Consider the following 24,872-nt stretch of genomic DNA (forward strand, 5'->3'; position numbering starts at 1 on the left):
AAGTGAGAACCATATTTTCACTGGTATGGGGCATCCTCTAGGTACCGACATCTAGTAAAGTCCACAAGATGCTGTAAAATGCAAAAAAAAAATCAAAACACAGTATTGAGTAACATTCCTTCATCTTCTACCACACCAGAGTGACTTATCGTTTTGGTCCTGAGGACTGCCATGAACCTGTTGGCCTACGAAGGCAGAAACATGTCGACCAGAATATAGAATAGGGTAATATCCATATACCCATTGTGCCATCTTCAAGGAATTCGTTTTACATGTAATACATTTTGTGTGACAAATACGAGAATCTCATCCTCGTAAAGGGATATCTTCTCCTCCAGGGTGTCTTCTGGACTTATCCTAAAACCTTGCATCCCTGAGTGGTGCCTGATCTGGCAGGCTAAGGTCTCCACTGTCGGAGCGAAGAGCGGGGGGACAGGGGGCATCGCTGTCTCATCCCACACTCTATGGGGAAATCGCTAGAAGTTCACCCAGTCACTTGTACTGTCAGCCTAGGAGAGTTATACAGTAGCACCACCCATTTCCTAAGCTTCGGTCCTAGACCAAATTTAATCAAGACAGCCTCTAGAAAGGGCCAATAGTCAGCGTGAAACACCTTCTCTGCGTCCAGTGATAACAGTAGCTGTGTGGTGTCTCGGTCTCTGACCGCCATCATCCAATTGCGTGTCCCATGGAGATTCCATCTGGTTGCCCGACCGGCCATGAATCGCGATTAATCACAATGTACCAATGTCGTTATGACACTGCGTAGTCTTGTGGATAAGATGGTCGCCAATATCTTTACCTCCATATTAAGAAGGGAGAATAGGCAATAGGAATCGTATCGGTCTTTTGGTTTTCCTTTTTTATGTGTCGCTATAATCGTAGCCATGAGCAGGTCTAAGGGAAGGATGCCCTTGTCGTATGCTTCATGGAAAAAGGTCAGTAGGTGGGGGCTCAGGAGGTCAGTGCACCACTTATATGATTCAACTGGTAAGCCATTGTGTATTGGGGTCTTCCCATGACGTAATTTGGCTATGGCTTCTTTCAATTCAGTAATGGAGATATCCCCCTTCAGCCCATATCTGTCAGTAGCGTCTAGTGTCGGGGTAGGCACTTCAGCCAAATAGGCTTCAATGACAGACAGGTTTCTAAGGGGGAGGGTTTCATAGAACTCCCTATAGTATGTAGCAAAGGTCCCTGATAGTTGGCCATCGTGCAGCCTATCCACCTGGTTTCAACCTCTTTTCTGCTAAGCCAGGCTAATAGTTTCCCTTCTTTGTCTCCCACTTCGTAGAGTTGGTGAAGGGTGAATAGGGCCTGTGCTTTGGTGACTTCCCAAGCCGTATATTTATATTCTTGTCTTAGTGCGGCTAGCTGACTAGTTGCGAAGGCATCCGTCTTTTTGGTGTTCTGTTCCTCTAAGGCTAGGACATATCTCCCTGCTCCTTCATTTTCTCCTAAGCTATATGATTTGGGCCCTATCCCATAGGACTGTTTTTTATGCCTCCCACAGTGTAGCCCCTGATTCTACAGTGCCTATATTTTCTGTAAAGAAGACTTCTGTATCCACCCTAATGCCTCTTAGTAGGTTCCCCTTATGCAGGTCCCACGCATTGAGTCTCCATTGTGGGTGTACATCTTGGTTTCTACTACCTATTTGTATGTATAGTGGGGAATGATTGGCCAGTCCCCTGGCAAGATACTCTGCTTTGCTGATCTCACCCAAGTCACCCCTTGGGAGGAAGATATAGTCTAATCTGGTTCAGTGACTTAATATCGAGAGACAAAATATCGACTACACAAAATATCGACGCCAAAATATAGAAGGACAGAATATCGACTCCCTATCTACAAACAGGTAAGTACTGAAATATCGATTCCAAAATATAGAACGTTAAAATATAGTTAGCTAAAATATCGAATTTTTTAAATGTATTAAAAATTATATAAAAGTAATTAAATATTAAAAACAATTAAATAAAACATACATAATATATTATAAATAAGCTTAAAATGTAAACATAATAAAAGTAATGTAAAAAAAGTAGAGATTTTGTTGGATAGTGAGAGCGTAAAAATTACTATTCCCACTCCAAAGAGTGCAACAGTAGGGAAAGCGTTGGATAGCGGGAGGATAAAAATTACTATTCCCACTCCAGTGAGTGCAACAGTAGGGAAAGCGTTGGATAGCGTAGGGGTAAAAATTACTATTCCCACTCCAGTGAGTGCAACAGTAGGGAAAACATTGGATAGCGTAGGGGTAAAAATTACTATTCCCACTCCAGTGAGTGCAACTGTAAGGAAAACGTTGGATAGCGTAGGGGTAAAAATTACTATTCCCACTCCAAAGAGTGCAACAGTAGGGAAAGCATTGGATAGCGGGAGGGTAACATTTACTATTCCCACTCCAGTGAGTGCAACAGTAGGTAAAGCGTTGGATAGCAAGAAGGGAAAAATTACTATTCCCACTCCAGTGAGTGCAACAGTAGGGAAAGCTCTGGATAGCGTAGGGGTACAAATTACTATTCCCACTCCAGTGAGTGCAACAGTAGGGAAAGCGTTGGATAGCGTAGGGGTAAAAATTACTATTCCCACTCCAGTGAGTGCAACAGTAGGGAAAACGTTGGATAGCGTGGGGTAAAAATTCCTATTCCCACTCCAAAGAGTGCAACAGTAGGGAAAGCGTTGGATAGCGGGAGGATGAAAATTACTATTCCCACTCCAGTGAGTGCAACAGTAGGGAAAACGTTGGATAGCGTAGGGGTAAAAATTACTATTCCCACTCCAAAGAGTGCAACAGTAGGGAAAGCGTTGGATAGCGGGAGGATAAAAATTACTATTCCCACTCCAGTGAGTGCAACAGTAGGGAAAGCGTTGAATAGCGGTAGGGGTAAAAATTACTATTCCCACTCCAGTGAGTGCAACAGTAGGGAAAACGTTGCATAGCGTAGGGTTAAAAATTACTATTCCCACTCCTGTGAGTGCAACTGTAGGGAAAACATAGGATAGCGTAGGGGTAAAAATTACTATTCCCACTCCAAAGAGTGCAACAGTAGGGAAAGCGTTGGATAGCGGGAGGAAAAAATTTACTATTCCCACTCCAGTGAGTGCAACAGTAGGGAAAGCGTTGGATAGCAAGAAGGGAAAAATTACTATTCCCACTCCAGTGAGTGCAACAGTAGGGAAAGCGTTGGATAGCGTAGGGGTACAAACTACTATTCCCACTCCAGTGAATGCAACAGTAGGGAAAAACGCTGGATAGTGTAGGGGTAAAAATTACTATTCCCACTCCAAAGAGTGTAACAGTAGGGAAAGAGTTGGATAGCGGGAGGGTAAAAAATACTATTCCCACTCCTGAGAGTGCAAAAGTAGGGAAAGTAATGATTTATTTTTAAAATAAGATTACATTAATTATCAATACCAATAAAAAGTTAATTAAAAATAGTTACCAATTAATAACAATTAATTACCATTGAAAAAAATAAATTAGCAATTAATAATAATTAATTACCAATTCATAATTAATTATCAATTATCAATACACATAAATAAAAATATTATTATTTACTTTATTACAATTAATTTACTTCCCACCCAATTCCCATATAAACCCACAACCCACTCCCAATAATAAAAAATACTATTAACATTATTATCAATTAATCAATTAATAAAAATATTTTTGCAATTAACAAACAATATCAATTCATACAAATCATTTACAAATTAATTACCAATTAATAATTAATTACCAATTAATTATCAATACACATAAATAAAAAAATTATTATTTACTTTATTACAAGTAAATTACTTCCCACCCAATTCCGCTACAAACCCACAACCCGCTCCTAATAATAAAAAATACAATTAACATAATAATCAATTAATCAATTAATATAAATTAATACAAAATAATTACCAATTAATAATTAATTATCAATCAATTAATTTTCAAATCATATAAATATAATTAATATTTAATTAACCATAATTAAATTACTTCCCACCCTATTCCCCTATAAACCCACAACCCGCTACGGAATTAAATTACGCAAAAAGTAAATTATATAACATTCATTAGTTTAAATAAATTAAACATACATTACAAACATATTACATAATTTTTACACATATACTACCATAAATAACACTAAAAAAATCGATATTATAGATATCTATATTTTTTAATTCGATATTATAGTAATCTATATTTTAACATTAGATATTATGTAATTCTATATTTTTAAATTCTATATTATGGAAATCGATATTTCATACCCCAATTTCGATATTCTGACCTATCTATATTTTGATAATTCGATATTCTGTCCACTCTATATTTTAACTTCGATATTCTGGGCAGTCGATATTTTGGAATCGATATTTAGGGTGTTCACCATCTAATCTAGTGTAGACTCTATGCGCCCCTGAGTAGTACGAGTATTGTTTGGACTGTGGGTTGTATTGTCTCCATACGTCTGTCAGGCCCATCGTGTCTGTGAAGCGTGCCAATGGGGTGGTTGCGATCGACTGGTTTTATCCCCCCATATGGTACATCTGTGTATACATGACATCATTGAAGCCGCCCCCTATCACATGAAGTGAGGTCGGGGAATCCAGTAGGATCTCTGTCACCTTGGTCAATGTACGTACTTGTAACTTAGGCAGGGCATACACAAAAATAAGGGTAAATTTACGTCTACCACATACCCCAGTCACTCCCACATATGTGCCCTGTGGATCTGTCCATGTACGTGATAGATGGAAGGAGGCTATTTGTCAATCAGTATATCACCACTCCCCTGGATCTTGTTGTGTAGTTTGTGTGTGCCAATACCACATATGCTCCTCTGCCAAGGAATCCACATCTCGTGCCCAGCAGATGTGTCTCTTGGAGTAGCAGTATGTCTGGGTGCCTTTGTTTAATGTATCTTGCGACCAGACCCCGTTTAATCCTATCCCCAAGGCTATTGACATTCCATGTTAATACGGTGAGAGGGTGGTTATCGGTGTCGCCATGTTCCTAGGTCTGTTCATTTGGCAATAGGATGTGTATGTAGTATTACTTCCTGCCTAACCATCTTTCTTTGTTGTGGCCATTCTGTAAGATCTGTGCGACGAAACTTAAACATTAACATAACTGACCCATTTCCTTCCCAACTAACACCCCCACCCTACCTCTCGGCTACCCCTAATCACAATCATCCCCATTATCCTGGACCAGTTTGTGTGTTTGAGGAGAAGGAGAGGTCTGTCGCCCACCCCCTGATTTAAACTTACACTATGAGTTCAAACTCCCACAGTGTTGGAATTAGTGTATAGGAAAAAGTAAAAGAGTATCTCAGACCCTCTCGGAGCCTGTCGCCTTTGTGTTGACTCTGGGAGTAAGTCCCAATATATTTCCAGGAGGTGTTTGGGGTGTGGCTGCATGTCTTTCTCTCCTGTGGCCGGATCCTGTGGCAGTCCCTTGATTCCTTCAGACTGAGTCGGGTACGTCTTCTTGTGTTGGGTGTCCTTCTGTCTCCATGTTTTCTTCCAGGGCCGCTATTTCAATTGCTAGTGGGGGCTAGGTCTTATCTCCTGATGATAGGTCCCTACTTTCTGAATCTGTTAGCTATTCCCTTTGACTTTCTCTATGTACTGCTTTTAGAGTTTTCTCGTTTGCAGAATCTCTTGGGACCGTTGTCCTCCATCTATGTCTGCCCGATCCCCGGAACATGTATGGGGTTGCCCCCATCATGCCTGTTTTTCCTTGCTCCTTGCTCCTTTTCTTTTTGGGTGGTCCCTTGGCTATATAATCTGTTCCATGGATTGTGTCCCTTTCTCTTCATGACGCCCTGGGATGCCAGAAGATTGATTGTTCTTCCGCCCAAGACCATGCCACTTCTGGCGTTTGGAAGAAGTAGGTCTTTCCCAAGAATATAACTTTAAGTTTTGCCGGGATCAGTAGCATGTATTGGATTTGATGTGCCTTGAGCTTTACTTTTATGGAGTCAAAGTTTCGCCTTTGGTGCTGAACTTCTCTGCCATAGACTGGAAAGATCATGATCAGCGAGTTTTCATGTCTAATCTCGCCTAAGTGTCTAGCTTCCTTTAGGATCATGTCTCTGTCCAAGAATTTAAGAAATCTTGCTATGATGGGCCAGGGAGGTGCTCCCGGTGGGGGCTTGGCAGCCAGTGCCCTGTGGGCTCTCTCAATCACAAAGCATCCAGAGAATTTATCCGTTGGGATGATGTTTTTTAGCCATGAGTTCAGAAATTCTGGAACATTAGTCCCTTCAACCCCTTCCTACAAAGCATAGGTTGTTTCTTCGTGCCCTATTTTCAGCATTTTCAATGCACCAGATGATATCTTTGCCAGTTGTTTGTAGTTCTGCTACTCCTTTCCGAAGGTCTTTTATCGCTTCCTCCACTTCTGAGACTCGGATTTCAGAATTAGTCACTCTTTCAGAGAGGTTCCGTAGGTCCTGCTGAGGGAGTGTAACTTCTGAGTGAACCTCTCCTATCCTATCTTACAGCGTGGTCCTGGATGATTGAATCACTTGTAGCAATGTCACCGTGTCTGGTAGAGGCGGTGGTGGTACTTCTGGAGGTGGGGTGACGACTCTGGTATATCGTTCCATCTTCCCTTGTCTAATGGGTTTGAGTTCTTTGTCTTTGTCTTTGCCCACTATTGTGGGTAAGGGCACTCTCTTTTCAAGGCTCAGTTTTGCTCCCTGGGGCTATGCCTGGCTCTTTCTTTATGTGTTCTTATGTCTGCACCTCCAGCTTATGTCCTCATTGGTGCACAGCAATTCTTTTAATTGATTTCTATATGTCACTTGTCCCTGTGTTAGCTTAGATTATTCCCAGTTATAATGGGTCTCAATCTAAATCTTGCTTCATGAGTTCTTAAACTGTCTATGGAGTCTCTGTTGGTAAAGCCCTGTGGTTCCGCAAGCGAGGGGGGGGTTTTGAAGGTTTTGTGTTTGTGGTTCTCCCCCGTGTTGTGTGGGGGGGTATCAGCAGGTAGAGCTGTGTGTGGTTTCCCCCTTGGCTGTTCCCCGCCATCTTCCTTTCTGACCGGGTCTGTGGAGAGGGTCCCCAGCTGGGTACTAAGCTTTCAGTCTTGTTTCTCAGGGCCAGGAAGGGGCCTCTCGTGTCGTGCCCTGTCCAGATACCTTAGTCTCAGCAGCATGCTTGCTATAATGGGCAGGTTGTAGATGTGTGTATCTAGGGCCTCATTGAAGTTTTCCTGGCCTTTCAGGTCTCTTTCCCTTTGAGGGCCTTGTTCCGGGCATTCCTGGGCTGGGGGAGGCCCGTATGGTGTCCTGCTTTCTTATGCCTTATTCCTGTCAGGGGTGCGCCCCTTCAAGAAGCCCCTGTTGATGCCCATGTTCTTGTGGGCCTCTCAAGGCCTCCCTCAGGATCTCCGTATGCTCACGGCGACCCCCTCCGCCCTCGCAAATGCCTCTTGCCTTGTTAACGGGACATCTTCTCCCAGCCCTAGTGCCCTGGGCGTGCTCAATGTCTCGGCCGCCCGCACTGCATGCCTTCTGCCACACCCAGGGGACGCTGCAGCTCGTATTCCGTCCACTGGATTCAAGCTAGCCTGGCTGATGACGGCTGATTAGCCAGAAACCGGTCCCCGGATGCTTGTTTCCGGTCCAGGGAAGACATGGCTTGGCAGTTCGGGCTGGACTGTTCCCATGAGGCACAGGGTCAGACTGATTTGCATATGGCCATGTCTGAACTGGGGTGGCGGAGTGAGCTAAAGAATGATGATGGATTAAACCCAGATCAGTTGACTGGGGGTGAGTGCTTGCAATGTTCAACACTCCGTCCATCATCCCCTTTGGTTTTGTGGTATTCCGTCTAGGCCATCGCCTTGACTGTCTCCCGGTCGTGCGGCCCAGCTAACCTTGGTCTCGTTGGCGGCTCCGGCACGACTCCCCTCTCTCCTCCTTAACTCCATGTGAGGGTTTCCACCACTGCAGCTGACACATGGGGCAGCTGATCCCTTCTCTGTTCCGGATCAGGCCAACCAGGCGGGGGCTCGACGATCATCCGCGATTGGGTGCAGTGTGTGGTTCTTTTTTCCTCTTGCACCTTGGGCAGATCATGTTCCCTCCTCTGGGGCCCAGCTTTCTCCCTTTCAGTATTTCGGGCAGACCATTCAGACCCTCCAGGCCGGAGTTTGCGCCTCTCACTGTGTGGGCTTGGTACAGGGCTCCCCAATATTCTTGTTGTTGACAGGCCCGACGGACTCAGCGTCTTCATCTTTCTCAGCCTCAGATCGGCCCAGGGTGTGGCTTCCTCGTCTCGGACAGGCGCAGTCTTCCGTTGGGTCCCAGTTCTCCATCTTGCGGTGCTCTGGGTGGGCCCTCTAATCTCCATGTCTGGGATACGTGCCCCTCGCTGTGTGGTCGGGAGCCGGACTCACCTGTTGCTCTCATTGCGGCCAGGCCCAGCGAGCTTGGCTTCTTCACTGTTCTCGGCCTCTGGTGGGCCTAGGGCAGGGGCCTCTCGGTTGAGTCGGCACGTATCCCCTCGCCCCTCTTCTTCCTTTATTGTGCCCCCTCTTGGCTTGCAGATCTCTCCCTGCCAGAGCAGACAGTCTTTCACGTTTTGGATTCTGTGGCTTCGACCTGAGCTTGTTAGAGGCACGACTTACTCGGCCATGTTGTTGGCCACGCCCCTCATTTTTAGTAACTTTTGATCCGTTTGAGCTAGAAACAATTTCTTTGTTAACATTTGCAGATAATGCTTCAGATGATGGATTATGTGGCAAATGTGACAAATCCTTAATCATGCAAAGCAAAGCAGAGCCCACAGAATTGCATATTTCCAGTGGCCCTGGTTATCCCCCTTTTCACTGCCACTGCTGAACTTTGATACCCTCAGGTGTCCTTTTGCATCCTTGTGCACCTCCCTAAGCTAAATCCCTAACAAACTTGTTAGGGCAGGCTCATTTGATGCCTTGCTGATAGGCACACCTACTCCCTCCATGATAGACCACCTTGGACCCTGGACTATGGAACATTATTCGTGGTACTGTGATATAGAACCTTCTGCTGCCCTCACCCAGTAAAGTTGCTCATCTTATAATGTTCACTGTAATCCTCTTGGGGGTTGGTGCAGCCTTGAGGGCTTAAAGGCTGCAGTTCTGGAACTGCTGCTTGAGTAAAGGGTTTAAAAAATACCCTGTGCATGTGCCTGCTTTTATTTCTGATGATGCTCTGCATTGGCCCTGAGTTTGTACGTAGTTAATTGTTCCGTAACAGGGCACCTCCATCCTACAAGGTGGTTCCAAGGGCCTCTTGCGTTTATTAAAGCAGAGCTTAGAGAGTGTAGAGAGTGTTTAATGTACAACAGAGTGCAATCAGAAAGTAGTGAGACAAAGGCAGCATCCATGAGCTGGTAGGACCTTGAAAAAACATCGGAAAATCCTACATCCAATGAATGACAACTATGGCCTGGTAGCTAGCTCGGAGTGAAGTCTGTGGAGGGCTCAAACACTGCACACCGAAGTGGAGTGGGAATGGTGGGTCGCCAGTGGATGCTGTCGCAATTCCTGTCATTAACTCCCTAGTGCTTAATTTGTAAAATAAAAAGTGGAAGAGGTATGGCGCAGCGGCCAGGGTGCCTGACTACAGACCACAGGGTTCACGATTCGATCCCTGGCTCCGGTGGCAGGTTAGCCCAGCACCATGTGACTCTGGGAAATAGCTCGCTTAATCTTCCCGACGGCCCCCAACGCCGGGACACCTCTCCGGAAGTAGCTGTGCGCTTTACAAATGCTGGTATTTACATTTTACTTATCGGGAGGCCACTGCAACCTGCACCACCCATTGCCCCCGCCAGGGCTGCCAATGACAGTAACAAGAAAACCACTAACCATTACACTCCTAAGAGTGTGACGATTCATACTATATAAGGCCACCCAAAGCTATATTAATGAGAGTGGCAGGAATTATTAATTGTGCAATATATACTAACTTATTAAACACTGTTGTTGTGCTCACATTAAAATTAAACAGACATCGCCACCATGTGGACGACTGTCACTAGTGCTGACAATTAAGTGCTGGTGCCAAGCACTAGAAATCACCGGCTCAAATTCAGCACTGGGATTTCCAGAAACTGGGACATATTTGAAAGTCATCGCAACGTGTTCCCAATCTACCACCTCAATAGAAGGGCAGAACCAAAACACAGGACCAGAACCAAAACACGGGACCACGTGTCTAACCTGCTTAACAGCATTTCACAAACTGGCATGCTATAGTAACTAGAATGATTTCCCTTCAAACATTACTCATTCTCGCCCTTGGAACAACACAACTGTCAGTCAAACTAAGCTTGTGTCTTGGACCCATTGGACACTCCTTCTGTCACTCACAGTGATGTATGTTCCTCCTTCTAAAACTCCGATTCAGTCGAGAGACTCACAATTTTGTATACTAAAAATGGCTTTTGCCTGAAATTGCCTCTGCTCCAATTGAAGTCAACTGGGAAAATACATTCCCACAATTTATTTTCCAACACGTCCCACTTTCCTGTTTTAAATTGTTGGGAAGTATACTAAAATGGCATTCTAGCAGGGCGACCCCGGCAGGTCTCAAAGGGTGTTTGCACCTTCACACAGTCATGTAACCTGGAGTTCAAACACCTTCTCACTCCCCTCACATGCTTCGTTCTGGGGAAGAGGTCAAACTCAGGATACGAACATAACCGGGACTTCGTTCCCCCAAACAGCTGCTCTAGGCTCGAGCTGGTCACGTGATGTAGCGGGTCCTTTCGGTTCTCACAGTGTCAACCTGCTCCCACGGCCACGAGAATCAGTGTTTCTGCCCCACCTCTCGCATGTGGTTCCGGGTTACCAGGGAAACCATGTCTAGGCTTCTGAGCACAAACGGACCGAAAGGTTATCTCACTTGAGACGGCGGGGGGCGGGGAGACAGCGACGAGGGTCCGTGCAGGTCAAGCTGCTGCAAGTGGAACGAACAGGAGACATGATCCACACAACACAGTAAACAAAGCTGATAAAAACACACTGAGAATGACACCTCCTTAATTATATGTTTTCTAATCTCCAAAGGAGTAGTTCGTGCAGTACAAAAGGTGTGATGACACGTTATGCTAAAGAGAAAGGAGAGTGGCACCACCAGGAAGGACAAAGTAACAGCGTTACAAACCCCTGGCGTGCCTAAATGTTTGTTCAGCGCTTACGATATGTATATGTATAGATAAATAGATGCATAAATGAATGGACGGACTGACGGCAGGGTGGATAGATAGATAGATAGATAGATAGATAGATAGATAGATAGATAGATAGATAGATAGATAGATAGATAGATAGATAGATAGATAGATAGATAGATAGATAGATAGATAGATAGATAGATAGATAGATAGATAGATAGATAGATAGATAGATAGATAGATAAGCAGGTGGATGGATGTGTGGGGGAAGGGTGGATGATGGATGGAATGGATGGATGGATGATGGATGTGTGGGTGGGTGGGTGTATGGATAGGTAAGTGGAAGGGTGGATGATGGATGGATGGATGCATAGATGGATGGATGGATGGGTGAGTGGATGGATGGATGGATAGATGGGTGGGTGGGTGTATGGATGGGTGAGTGGGTAGATGGGTGGGATGGATGATGGATGGATGGATGGATGGATGGATGGATGGATGGATGGATGGATGGATGGATGGATGGATGGATGGATGGATGGATGGATGGATGGATGAATAGGTGTGTGGATGATGGATGACTGGCTGGATGCATGGATGGATGGGTGGTGGGTGTATGGATAGGTGGGTGGATGGATGGATAGATAGATAGATAGATAGATAGATAGATAGATAGATAGATAGATAGATAGATAGATAGATAGATAGATAGATAAGCAGGTGGATGGATGTGTGGGGGGAAGGGTGGATGATGGATGGAATGGATGGATGGATGGATGATGGATGTGTGGGTGGGTGGGTGGGTGGATGGATAGGTAAGTGGAAGGGTGGATGATGGATGGATGGATGGATGCATAGATGGATGGATGGGTGGGTGGGTGGGTGGGTGGATGGATGGATGGATGGATGGATGGATAGATGGATGGATGGGTGGGTGGGTGGGTGGGTGGATGGATGGATGGGTGAGTGGATGGATGGATGGATGGATAGATGGGTGGGTGGGTGTATGGATGGGTGAGTGGGTAGATGGGTGGGATGGATGATGGATGGATGGATGGATGGATGGATGGATGGATAGGTGTGTGGCTGATGGATGACTGGCTGGATGCATGGATGGATGGGTGGTGGGTGTATGGATAGGTGGGTGGATGGATGGATAGATAGATAGATAGATAGATAGATAGATAGATAGATAGATAGATAGATAGATAGATAGATAGATAGATAGATAGATAGATAGATAGATAAGCAGGTGGATGGATGTGTGGGGGGAAGGGTGGATGATGGATGGAATGGATGGATGGATGGATGGATGATGGATGTGTGGGTGGGTGGGTGGATGGATAGGTAAGTGGAAGGGTGGATGATGGATGGATGGATGGATGCATAGATGGATGGATGGGTGGGTGGGTGGGTGGGTGGGTGGGTGGATGGATGGATGGATGGATGGATGGATGGATGGGTGAGTGGATGGATGGATGGATGGATAGATGGGTGGGTGGGTGTATGGATGGGTGAGTGGGTAGATGGGTGGGATGGATGATGGATGGATGGATGGATGGATGGATGGATGGATGGATGGATGGATGGATAGGTGTGTGGATGATGGATGACTGGCTGGATGCATGGATGGATGGGTGGTGGGTGTATGGATAGATAGATAGATAGATAAATAGATAGATAGATAGATAGATAGATAGATAGATAGATAGATAGATAGATAGATAGATAGATAGATAGATAGATAGATAGATAGATAGATAGATAGATAGATAGATAGATAGATAGATAGATAGATGGTGCAGACGATCACAGCTTTTCATAGGATACCACATCTGGCACTGCCAAGGGCCCTGGTTGCCAAATACCAAAACTGCTTACCTTTCATGTCACCTCACGCCTCTTTCTTCCACCATCCTGCACTTCCTGTCTGTTTATCTCACTCTCGAAGGTCCTTTTTCATCCTTGCCTTCTCCATTTGCCACTGTACTCCGTCTGATAAAGAGGAATAGGTCCCGGCGCCCACAACGGAGTACCTGTGCTCACAGCCCATAACAACTGGTTCAAATTAAACAATATGTTTATACAAAGTTGGAATGTGATTTAAGCCCTGTGAGATGTTTTGGCCTTGTGTCCAGAAGACTAGTAGCTTTGGGTCTTGGGACCCTGCTAGGGGGGCACAAAGAGTGTGATGCCTTTTATTGCATAATTTGGCAAATTATTTTGGCCTAATGGAACCAACCATAGCTTCCATTAGTTATGCCAACACACATAAAATTGTATTAAGGTGCTTCTCGATGTAAGCATGTAATCTCACTATTTTAAACCCCCTTTTATTTGTGTCCTTTTAAACTGTAGCCACTTTCCTTCCGTTCCCCATCATTCTCCCTGCCAATATGATTTCGATATAGGGTTGCCACCTTTCTCAGTAAGCGCACACACCCATTTGTTTACGTTTTGCTGCATATAGACACATGGGTTAGAATTAAACGTGGGCACAGGTCCCACTTCTACAGGCCAATCAATACATCACAAGGCCTGTAGCAGGGATGCGTCCTGGTTCTAACTCTGTTTAACCTGTTTTTATCAGATCTCACTCCCATATTAAATGTAGTGAATTCACATCCATCCAAATTGGGGGGTATCCAGCTTTCAAATCATTTTGTACACAGATAATCTAGTCCCAGTGCTTAATTTGAGCCGGTGGTTTCCAGTGCTCAGCACCTGCATTTAAATGTCAGCACCTGCACTTATGACAGTCTGCCACATGGTGGTGCTGTCTGTCTAATTTAGAAGTGAGAAATACGACAGTTGTTTATTAATTCAATGTGCATTAAAAATGGACTAATAGCAGCAGCCCAAGCCATTCTTACAGTATTGGGCACCTGGAATAGTCCGAACTGTCACACTTGTAGGAGTGTGATGGTTAGTAGTTGTGTTGTTACTGTCATTGGCAGTGCTGGAGGGGCAATGGGTGGTGCAAGCTGCAGTGGCCTCTTGATGAGGGCTCTGGCACTTATTGTTTTATAAATTCAGCCGTGTCTAGTCCAAGGTTGGCCTGCAATATATCTGCATATCTAGGGCTACCTGACAAACTTTTGGAAAGACTTCTGGTGGTTATGAATGACGCAGCAAGATTGATCTTTAAACTCTCGAGAAGAGCACATGCCACACCCTTGTTACAACAACTGCACTGGCTCCCAATCAGGCAGAGGGTCAAGTTTAAGGGGCTGTGCATTGCACACACAGCCCTCCATGGAGCAGCACCCGGCTACATCAAAGATCATCTGAAGAAATATGTGCCAGGACAATGCCTCCGATTGACTGAGGCAAGCCTGTTGGCATGCCCATGCTTTGATAAAAATACTCTGGGGGGGCGTGTCTTCTCAGTTGTGATTCCTCAGCTTTGGAATAAACTCCTGGACAGCCTGCTCAGGGAAGTTAGCTTACTCCCGTTTAGGAAGGGTCTCAAGACCTTCCTCTTCATTCAGGCGTTTGGATAGGCTCACCCGGTGATATGAAGCTTTGGGAAGTATGATTAGGCTCCAGGTTCAGGGTTTGTCTTAGCGCTTAGAGACCTGTTGGTGATTTGGCGCTATACAAATGTAAATGAACAATAACAATAAGAACCACTTTTCAATGGGACCATGGCCTACTCAGTGAGGAATGGACTGACTATTAATAGAAAGAAAACCAAGATACCAGTAGTTCATGGTAAAAGGCCACAGAAGCACACTTGGTCCCTGGGAAGAGAAAAGATAGGACTGGTAACAAGCTCCAAGTACCCTGGAGTGCACTTTAATGGTAAAGGAAGGTACGGTAACCAACTTGAAGAAATAAGAAAGAAAGGCAATGCTTTGTCCTTTGGTTTGAGGGATATTTACGGAATGGGCCAACGCTTTCACTGATCCTGCAAGTGGTAAAAGTCCTTCCAACTTTGACCTATGGAAGCGAGGCCCTTATGGATCAAGACAGTGCAATCCTGGGGAAAACAATAGTGAACGTATATAGATCAGTATTTCAATTGCCATCTTATACATCTCCAGCCTATATTAGGCTAGAGTTTGGTATCACCAAACAATCACTGGCTCGGAAGGTGGCCTATATGGTGTGCTGTAGGGCTCCGTGGGCCGTCACCTTTGGTCTGAACTAAGTGGAAGGCCGGGCTCTCCGGCATGCATCTACCTGCACCAGGCCCTGTGTGACCTTGGCCTAACTATTGTCTGGGATTCGCTCCTAAGTCTTCTGGAGTTTAAAAAACTGGTCAAATCTAGGACACAGCTGCTTTCGGTGCTCGAGGACAAAGACTGTATGTTCAGACGCAGACATGGATGGATGACACTCCGTAGTTACACCAGGCTAAAACCACAGGGCTACTTAAGTGATCCCTACAGCAACAAGACCAAGGAACTGCTTCTGAAATACAGGCTGGGGATGTTACCCATCTTAAGACATTACCCCTGTGGGAAAGAAGAGAAGGTCAAGAGGCCTGTCGGCTATGTAAACAGGGGCCAGAGCACATTACTCATCGACTTTGCTTATGCTGCTATGTTATGGATGATTGGCGAGCGCTCCTGCATAGAAAGTGGAATGATCGAGGTATAAGGTCTTGCAGAAAGACAGTAATGACCTGCCTTGAAACAAAGGACATTAGGTTGAACTGTGCAATGGTGACATTTCTGCAGAGATTCAGGAAAGACGTTGTACAGAGGGTCTCAGTGGAAGCAGGGGAGGAGGGATCCGGTTAAAAATCTTTAAGAATCTATCCGGCATTGCCGGTCTGTAGCCCCAGAGAGATTATAGCCTCTGTAATGCCAACGATTTTCATCCAGCTTTAATCTCACTTAGAGCAAAGGAACGGCCTGGTCGGAGTGCCGACGGATAAGTTACCAAACCCACGTGTCCCAAGTGCTTTCAATGTAACTTTTACAAAGCACTGTGCACTTCAACAGTGCACCTGCACTTTAATTTCAATAACACTCATCGTACCTTAACGCCTTTCAGAAACTGCTTTCTATTTATACAATGCACCTGCACTTTACCTTCAGTAATGCTCATTGCACCTTATTCGTTGCACTTGAAGCTAACTGTTATCTTGACCAGGACAGTGGTTAGGGGAGCCAGGGGCGCGCCTCCATGGAGAAGGCTAGAGTATATACAGTCAGAGGGTGTACAGTCGTGAGTTGAAAGCCAGGAAGAGAATTGCCCTCCGCAACTTACGTTATTATGGCCTGGGTAGGAGGGTTTTAAGCTTCTAAAGTCTTTTCTTAGAAGGCATGACACAAGACATTCTGTCACATAAGGCATTGGTCGGAGGATTTTAAGCTTCTTAAGTGTTGTCTTAGTAGGCACGACACAAGACATTCTGTCACATAAGGCCTGGGTAGGAGGGTTTTAAGCTTCTAAAGTGTTGTCTTAGCAGGTCCGACACAAGACATTCTGTCACAGAAGGCCTGGGTAGGAGGGTTTTAAGCTTCTAAAGTGTTGTCTTAGTAGGCACGACACAAGACATTCTGTCTCATAAGGCCTGGGTAGGAGGGTTTTAAGCTTCTTAAGTGTCATAGAAGTGCCGACACAAGACATTCTGTCACAGAAGGCCTGGGTAGGAGGGTTTTAAGCTTCTTAAGTGTTGTCTTAGTAGGCACGACACAAGACATTCTGTCACATAAGGCCTGGGTAGGAGGGTTTTAAGCTTCTAAAGTGTTGTCTTAGCAGGTCCGACACAAGACATTCTGTCACAGAAGGCCTGGGTAGGAGGGTTTTAAGCTTCTAAAGTGTTGTCTTAGCAGGTCCGAAACAAGACATTCTGTCACAGAAGGCCTGGGTAGGAGGGTTTTAAGCTTCTTAAGTGTTGTCTTAGAAGGCCGGATACAAGACATTCTGTCACAAAAGTCCTGGGTAGGAGGGTTTTAAACTTCTAAAGTGTTATCTTAGCAGGTCCGACACAAGACATGCTGTCATAAAAAGCCTTGGTCGGAGGATTTTAAGCTTCTAAGTGTTGTCTTACCAGGTCCTAAACAAATCTGTCACAGAAGGCCTGGGTAGGAGGGTTTTAAGCTTCTAAAGTTTTATCTTAGAAGGTCCGACACAAGACATTCTGTCACATAAGGCCTGGATAGGAGGGTTATAAGCTTCTAAAGTGTTGTCTTAGCAGGTCGGAAACAAGACATTCTGTCACAGAAGGCCTGGGTAGGAGGGTTTTAAGCTTCTAAAGTGTTGTCTTAGAAGTTCTGACACAAGACATTCTGTCACATAAGGCCTGGGTAGGAGGGAATTAAGCTTCTAAAGTGTTGTCTTAGAAGGCCCGACACAAGACATTCTGTCACATAAGGCCTGGATAGGAGGGTTTTAAGCTTCTTAAGTGTTGTCTTAGAAGGCCCAACACAAAATATTCTGTCTCATAAGGCCTGGGTAGGAGGGTTTTAAGCTTCTTAAGTGTCATAGAAGTGCCGACACAAGACATTCTGTCACATAAGGCCTGGGTAGGAGGGAATTAAGCTTCTAAAGTGTTGTCTTAAAAAGTCAGACACAAGACATTCTGTCACATAAGGCCTGGGTAGGAGGGTTGTAAGCTTCTAAAGTCTTTTCTTAGAAGGGCCGACACAAGACATTCTGTCACATAAGGCCTGGGTAGGAGGGTTGTAAGCTTCTAAAGTGTTGTCTTAGAAGGTCCGACACAAGACAATCTGTCACATAAGGCCTGGGTAGGAGGGTTTTAAGCTTCTTAACTGCTGTCTTAGAAGGCCCGACACAAGACATTCTGTCACATAAGGCCTGGGTAGGATAGTTTTAAGCTTCCTAAGTGTTGTCTTAGAAGGCCCGAAACAAGACATTCTGTCCCATAAGGCCTTGGTCGGAGTGTTTTAAGCTTCTAAAGTGTTATCTTAGACGGTACAACACAAGACACTCTGTCACATAAGGCTTGGGTGGGGGGGTTTAAGCTTCTTAAGTTTTGTCTTAGAAGTTCGGGGTTTAAGCTTCTTAAGTGTTGTCTTAGAAGTTCCGACACAAGACATTCTGTCACATAAGGCCTGGGTAGGAGGGTTTTAAGCTTCTTAAGTGTTGTCTTAGAAGGCCCGACACAAGACATTCTGTAACAAAAGGCCTGGGTAGGAGGGTTTTAAGCTTCTTCTAACGTGTAGTCTTAAAAGGGCCGACATCAATACAATAAAGACCTGGCTATGAGAGAGTTTCTTCAATGTCACTCTTAGGAGCTGCTTCTAACGTGGGAATCCCTTTTTCTACCCACTCTCTGGCACCCTGCCCAATTTCCCACAGTCCCAGAACTCTCAAATTAATCCTTTTATAAAAAATGAAGAACCACTGTCAGTCAAGCCGCCCAACCATGCATATCCTCCCCCACAGCATGTGAGTGAAGAACACTTACTGAAAAATAAGTGAAAGAGTGAGAGGGCACCTCACGTATGCAACACCAGGGAGGCTACCAGCAGGTTATCGCCAGTATGCCCACGTATATCATCATCGGTTGCCCACTCACGGAAACAACGTAAATAGTGTCCAATAGAGAAACAAGAAGAGCAGAAAAAAAGAATTAACTGTCCCAAAACATAAACCCCGTGATATGCAGAGAACAGTGTGTTCCATGCAATTAAAATCGAGTTAAGACTCACTGTTAGGTTTCCCTCTTTATTTGCAAATGTGAGCTTACTCGGGTTAAAAGCACTCCATGTTGCTAACCTTATCCAAGAGGGCCAACATGTTTCATTGCCAATTACGTATGCTGTGGCAAATTCTTCAGGGCGTGGGGTTCAATCACTCGCCTCTCTGGACAATGCTTTGTGTGATGCGGTTAGGCAGCTGTCGGCTGAGGGTTTTTATACCAGCCTACACCAGACCAACAGGGGTGTGTTCATCACTCTTACCCCTGGATTAGGAAGCACTACCGTTGCTTATCGTTACACCGCACCCGCGTTTACACCGAGCAGCTGGTCTAGTAGGATAAATGTTGGATAGCGGAGGGGAAAAAATTTGTATTCACACTCCAGTGAGTGCAACAGTAGGGAAAGTCTTGGATAGTGGAGGGGTAAAAATTACTGTTCCCACTCCACTGAATGCAACAGTAGGATAAGTGTTGGATAGCGGAGTGGTAAAAATTAGTATTCACACTCCGGTCAGTGCAACAGTAGGGAAAGTGTTGGATAGTGGAGGGATAAAAATTACTATTCCCACTCCAGTGAGTGCAACAGTAGGGAAAGTCTTGGATAGCGGAGGGGTAAAAATGACTATTCCCACTCCAGTGAGTGCAACAGTAGAGAACGTGTTGGATGGCGGAGGGGTGAAAATTACGTTTCCAACTCCAGTGACTTCAACAGTAGGGAAAGTGCTGGATATCGGAGAGGCAAAAATTTCTATTCACACTCCAGTGAGTGCAACATTAGGGAAAGTGTTGGATAGCGGAGAGACAAAAATTACTATTCACACTCAAACAGTTAAAACAAAAATATTAAAAGTTATAAAAAAAATCATAAAAATAAACAATATTTAAAAAATGAAAAATCAAATACATTAAATATATAAAAATAAAGCATATATATTAATTACATATAACAAAAACCTACAAATAATATATACAATAAAACAATAAATACGTTTATAAAAAATAATTATTTTAAACTAGAAAATATTTACAAACAAAAAATGTATTAATACATAAATGTATTTATTATATTTCCTTCTCTGTAACACCACACCAATAAAAAAACACTTCAACATTTAAATTAAATTTTCTTCCATAATTGACATAATAAATAATCAATTAAAAATATATTATTCATTGAAAAAACTAATAAACATTAATTGACTTAACACACATCACCACTATAATATCCAAAACACACACCTAAATTAAACCATAAAATAATAAAACACAATTAAAACTTTTTTTTAAATCAAAAACTATTACTATTGGGGGGCGATGGTTGGCCCTGCAGAAGATGAAGGGGCCTCGGCTGATTAAAGTATGCTGCCCCGTTGATGTGGATTCCCCTTCATCTATATGATGTTCTCTGCCCCACCACGCTACTTGTCCTCCTAACCAATGTAAATGTATCCCAGAGGTGCATGCCTTTGCATATGCTCTTGTACTGTCTATTGAGCTTTTCAATAAAAAGAGTTTTTAAAAAAACGATTACTATTAACAACTAACAATAAAGTAATTCATATGTATTTAATGCCCACCTATTACCCCTTTAAAAGTAAAAACAGCACACAAAAAAATAAACAATTACCCAAAAGAAATATCAAATAACTCCTATAAACACCACAATACACACCCAAAATAAATTACACCATTACCATAATTACCAATGAATTAATTAAAAGGAATTAACATCCAATCCTTAATTCATCAATTACAAATAATTTACCTCCCACCCTTTACACCTATAAACACCACAACACACACCTAAAATTAATTACACAATTACCATAATTAATGACCAATTAATTAATTAATTAAAATTAACAACTAATTATTAATTATTTAATAATAAATTACTTCACACATTTAACACTATAACATCTCAAACAAATATTAATAAATTAAAAATAATCATTACATTTAATATAATTAAATTACTGCCCACCCTATTCCCCTATAAACCCACAACCAGTTACGGAACTAAAAAATGCAAAATTATAAAAAAATAAATTAATAACTCCTAAAAATGTAACACATATATTAAAAATACATGTAAAATATATACTAAAATATATAACATTAATAAAAAAACAATATTTTTAACAACTATATTTTTGCGGATGATATTAAACACTTTGATATTTTCAAAATCGATATTACTTACCATAAGTCAATATTCTTGACCACGATATTCTTGCTGTCGATATTTCTGAACCATGATATTAATGACTCAATATTTGTGCAACTGAATATTTTTTACTCGATATTCTGTCCCTGCACTGTGCTGCAATATCGCCCCCTGTAACAAAATAAAAGCGCCAGCGGTGCTTGCCGCTAGAGCTTCTCAGTGGAATTGCCAGTGCTGGTTTCTCTTTCCAGTCCGGCCGTACCCAGCCACACTGTCTACATAGACCATAAGAACCGGCATTAGGCTTATCCTGATCCTGCTGTCCTAGCCAAAATGCTAAAATAAGCAAGGCTTAAGGACACTCTGTAACATTGTTTTGTGACCCATAATGTAAATAAATAAATATATATTGTTAAATACCATAATAATGTATATTTATACCTATATGCTAGTAATATACTTTGCCGACTTGCACCAAGCTTTCCAATCCCGCATATCTGTAATGTGCACATTGCAAACAGCAAGAAAGTCTGAGGTATTGATAGTTTTCAAAATTATGTTTTTTATATTTTGTAGCTTTTGTTTTTTAAATATGTCCTGAAAGTTTTTACTAAAGTATATGCTATGCTATCAAATTTTGTGTAGCATAGTTCTACCATTTATTTGGTCCCATAGTGCTTAAAGAGTCTGGGCTTCTTTCTTCATTGAGCAAAGTTACCTTTGGACTGCATGACACTTCATTTAACACTCACCCTATATCACCTGAACACATTGGTGCATTCTCCCACACTTTTATTAAAACTTACACAGAAACTACTTGATTATAGGATTGGTGCCAGATATGTTTAAGAAGTGCATTTACACATAGGTGCCGATTCCGATCCGGGTCAGAAAGCACTCCGACCGAGCCGGATCCGGAGTGTTTTCCGACCTAGCCGGAGTCCTGCAGTCCGACCGAGTGAGTACGATGCGGCCGTATGCTGCCAGACTTGGTTCGGTCGGACTCCCATAGAAGTCAATGGGAGCCGGTCGCACGACGCGTACATGGGTTCCCATTGACTGAATGGGTATGTCGCAGACAAGTGCCCCCCCTACAGTGAGTACGCGTCGGTGCCATTCGCACCGTACAGGCCTGTGTTGGGGAGACCCATGGGTCTCCCCCTGTGTCTGAGTCGTAGGGCTGCGGGTGACAGGGGGTCCGAAGCGGACCCCCAAAGGCAACCACCCAGACGATTTGCGAGCCGGACACTCCGGCTCGCACAGGCTGTCCGACGCGTGCATCGTACTGGCTCGGTCGTGAATCGCATCCATTGCACGCCACGGTTAGCTTATGACCGATACGTACGGAGCGGTTCGGACCCGGAAACGAGTCGGTCGGTGAATTTCATGTAGCTTGCATCGTACTTGCTCGCTCGTACAGCTGTACCAGTCGGGCGGAAAACACGCGTATGGCACGTAGTTTTTCCAGCCGGATCGCGTTCGGTGCCCTTCCGACCCGGATCGGAATCGGCCCCATAGTTGTAAATACTTTCTACTCGTGGATGTTCAATTTATTTGCATCTAATTTACAAAGCCACTACAGGAAGTCTTGGTTATACGTTATATCGGAAGTCCACGGTTATACGTTGGGACGCAATATTCAAACAGGGTGCTCAAACTAAGACACCAATTGGTTTGCAAATGGGTATGTAATTTGCGATATGACCTATGTACTAATACATTCCGTTGCAAATGGCAAATTTTCATGGGTTGAAAAATGAATCGCCCAGTGGTTGCCCAGTGACTATTAATTAAGCAGGCAGCCTGTGACCCACTCCACTTTGAAGGAATGCAAATACAGGGATGGTGGCCTGTAAGGGACAGCAGACCACCATCATGGATCTGCTTTCGCGAACGGGAAACCTTTTTTTTTTTTAAAGCCGCCCTTGTCTATTAAAGATAAGATGACGTTTAAAAAAAAAATGTTTCAGTTTGGGAAAACTTCAAGGGGAGCAAGCAGTGGTCCTGTAGAAACAGCCTGTTAATCCCCAACACCACCCCCCCCCAGACTCACCATCATGATTCCCAAAGTGGGAGCTGATCAGATAACACCTCCTTGGAGGGATTGGTATCATATCAACGGTTAGCGACCACAGTTACAGATACAAAGCACTGATGAGTTGCATTGCAACTTCGAAATAGGGAAAGGTCTTCCTACTTCAAATTATTTGTGAGTCGCGAAACCTCTTTTACGAGTCGAAAGGCTTTTCAGATTTGAAAAGGGGGTTAGTGCATAGCATACACACTCATGCAGTCACAAAGCTTGTTTTATTTGCATTTCATAAGCTTTGCAATCACGAAAGAAGCCTCTACGTCTTTAATGTTAGCATGCACTGTGATAAGTAAGCATAAATAAGATTTTATCAAACCAGGTGAATCATGATAAATGGCACATGAACAGATTACTGATTTTTAAAGGTACATGTCTGATTTTCTTTCTTTTGCAGTTTTATAGATTGATGCTAAAACAGTCTAGCAAGAAAATTGTAGTGAAGAGAACGCAAATAACGCACACATGTACTAGTTATGCATACTACTCAACAATAGTAATTCTGCTGCTTGTTAAATTGGCATTTGCAAAGTCAAAAGATGTTGCTTTTCTCTAGTGTGCCTTGCAGGTAATGTGTGTGAAACCAGGTTGATGAAACAAACATCGTGGGTTTGATGACGGCTAAAATGGTTATTTTCCAAGCAGTGATTATACGGTGTGAGGCTCAGGGACTGTGTCGCTAGTGAGGTACAGCATGTGTGAGATTCAGGGATTGGTAAGGATGCAAGCAGGTGAGGCCAAGGGACACAGACTACATGTTACCTGATGGGGCCGGTTTCCCTTTTCTGAATATACTCTGGAACCCCAGGTCGATAGACCATTCCTACCTGCTTAGAAGTGTCGAGGGGAAAAATAACTTACCACATCAGATTCACCATCCCAATAGTTCATGACTCCGAAAAACCAGACTTCAGGTTCTAGGTTAGTTGATTTATTACAAGGCCAAAAATAACTGCACATACAGATACCTCAAAATGAGGTTGGAGAAATACATCAGAACTAATACAAAGACAAACCTACAGGTAAAGTTCAACCTCTGAAGCATGCAAGGAATGACAAATTCCAAAATAAGAACACAGGCAATGAGTGCCCCAACGTCAAGATTAGACTTCGTTGGAGGTTTGTAAGCAAAAGCATTGCATTAGTCTGTCCCTACACTACTACTACCGTGAGATCCCTACTTAGCATTCCCTAGGCAAGTTCAGGAAAAAGGTGTCAGCGCGTGAAGACTTCCTAAGAAGTACAATCAAGTTGTATGGGTCATGTAGCTTGAAGCTACAGAGCTTGTTCTAAGATGGTCCTTCTCTCTCTCTCCTCTCCTCTCCTTCGCTCAACGCCCAGGGTGCTGTCCCTAATTCCAAAACCGAAATCCTAGAACACGCCTATTTCCCATCATCTGATTGCCTCATCCAGCTGGACACCTCCTCGTAGGTGATTTTCCATTTGGTTTTGATGCTCCCAGCCGTTGCCTCGATTACCTTGATTCCCAGGCCTTCTCCAGTGCAAAAGAACATACATCCCACGTCCCACGTATCACATTATCCTCTCCTCCCTAAGCGTTATTCATATTAACAAAGATGATTTTCTCCACCTGCAACAGAAATGTGAGAAAGAAAAAGATTTCACTTACACATGAACATTATGAACAACTCATTTCTGAGAGCTAGGGAAATGTACACGAGGCCTACTAAAAATTGGCTAAAATAAGAACCATGTCATTAAGCATGCATATACATGAACATTAATATTGTGCACGTTTAAATCAATGCATTATATTTCAATAAACTAATTCTCATTAGTCATTT

Source organism: Triturus cristatus, chromosome 12 (assembly GCF_964204655.1).
Source record: "Triturus cristatus chromosome 12, aTriCri1.1, whole genome shotgun sequence".
NCBI lineage: Eukaryota > Metazoa > Chordata > Amphibia > Caudata > Salamandridae > Triturus > Triturus cristatus.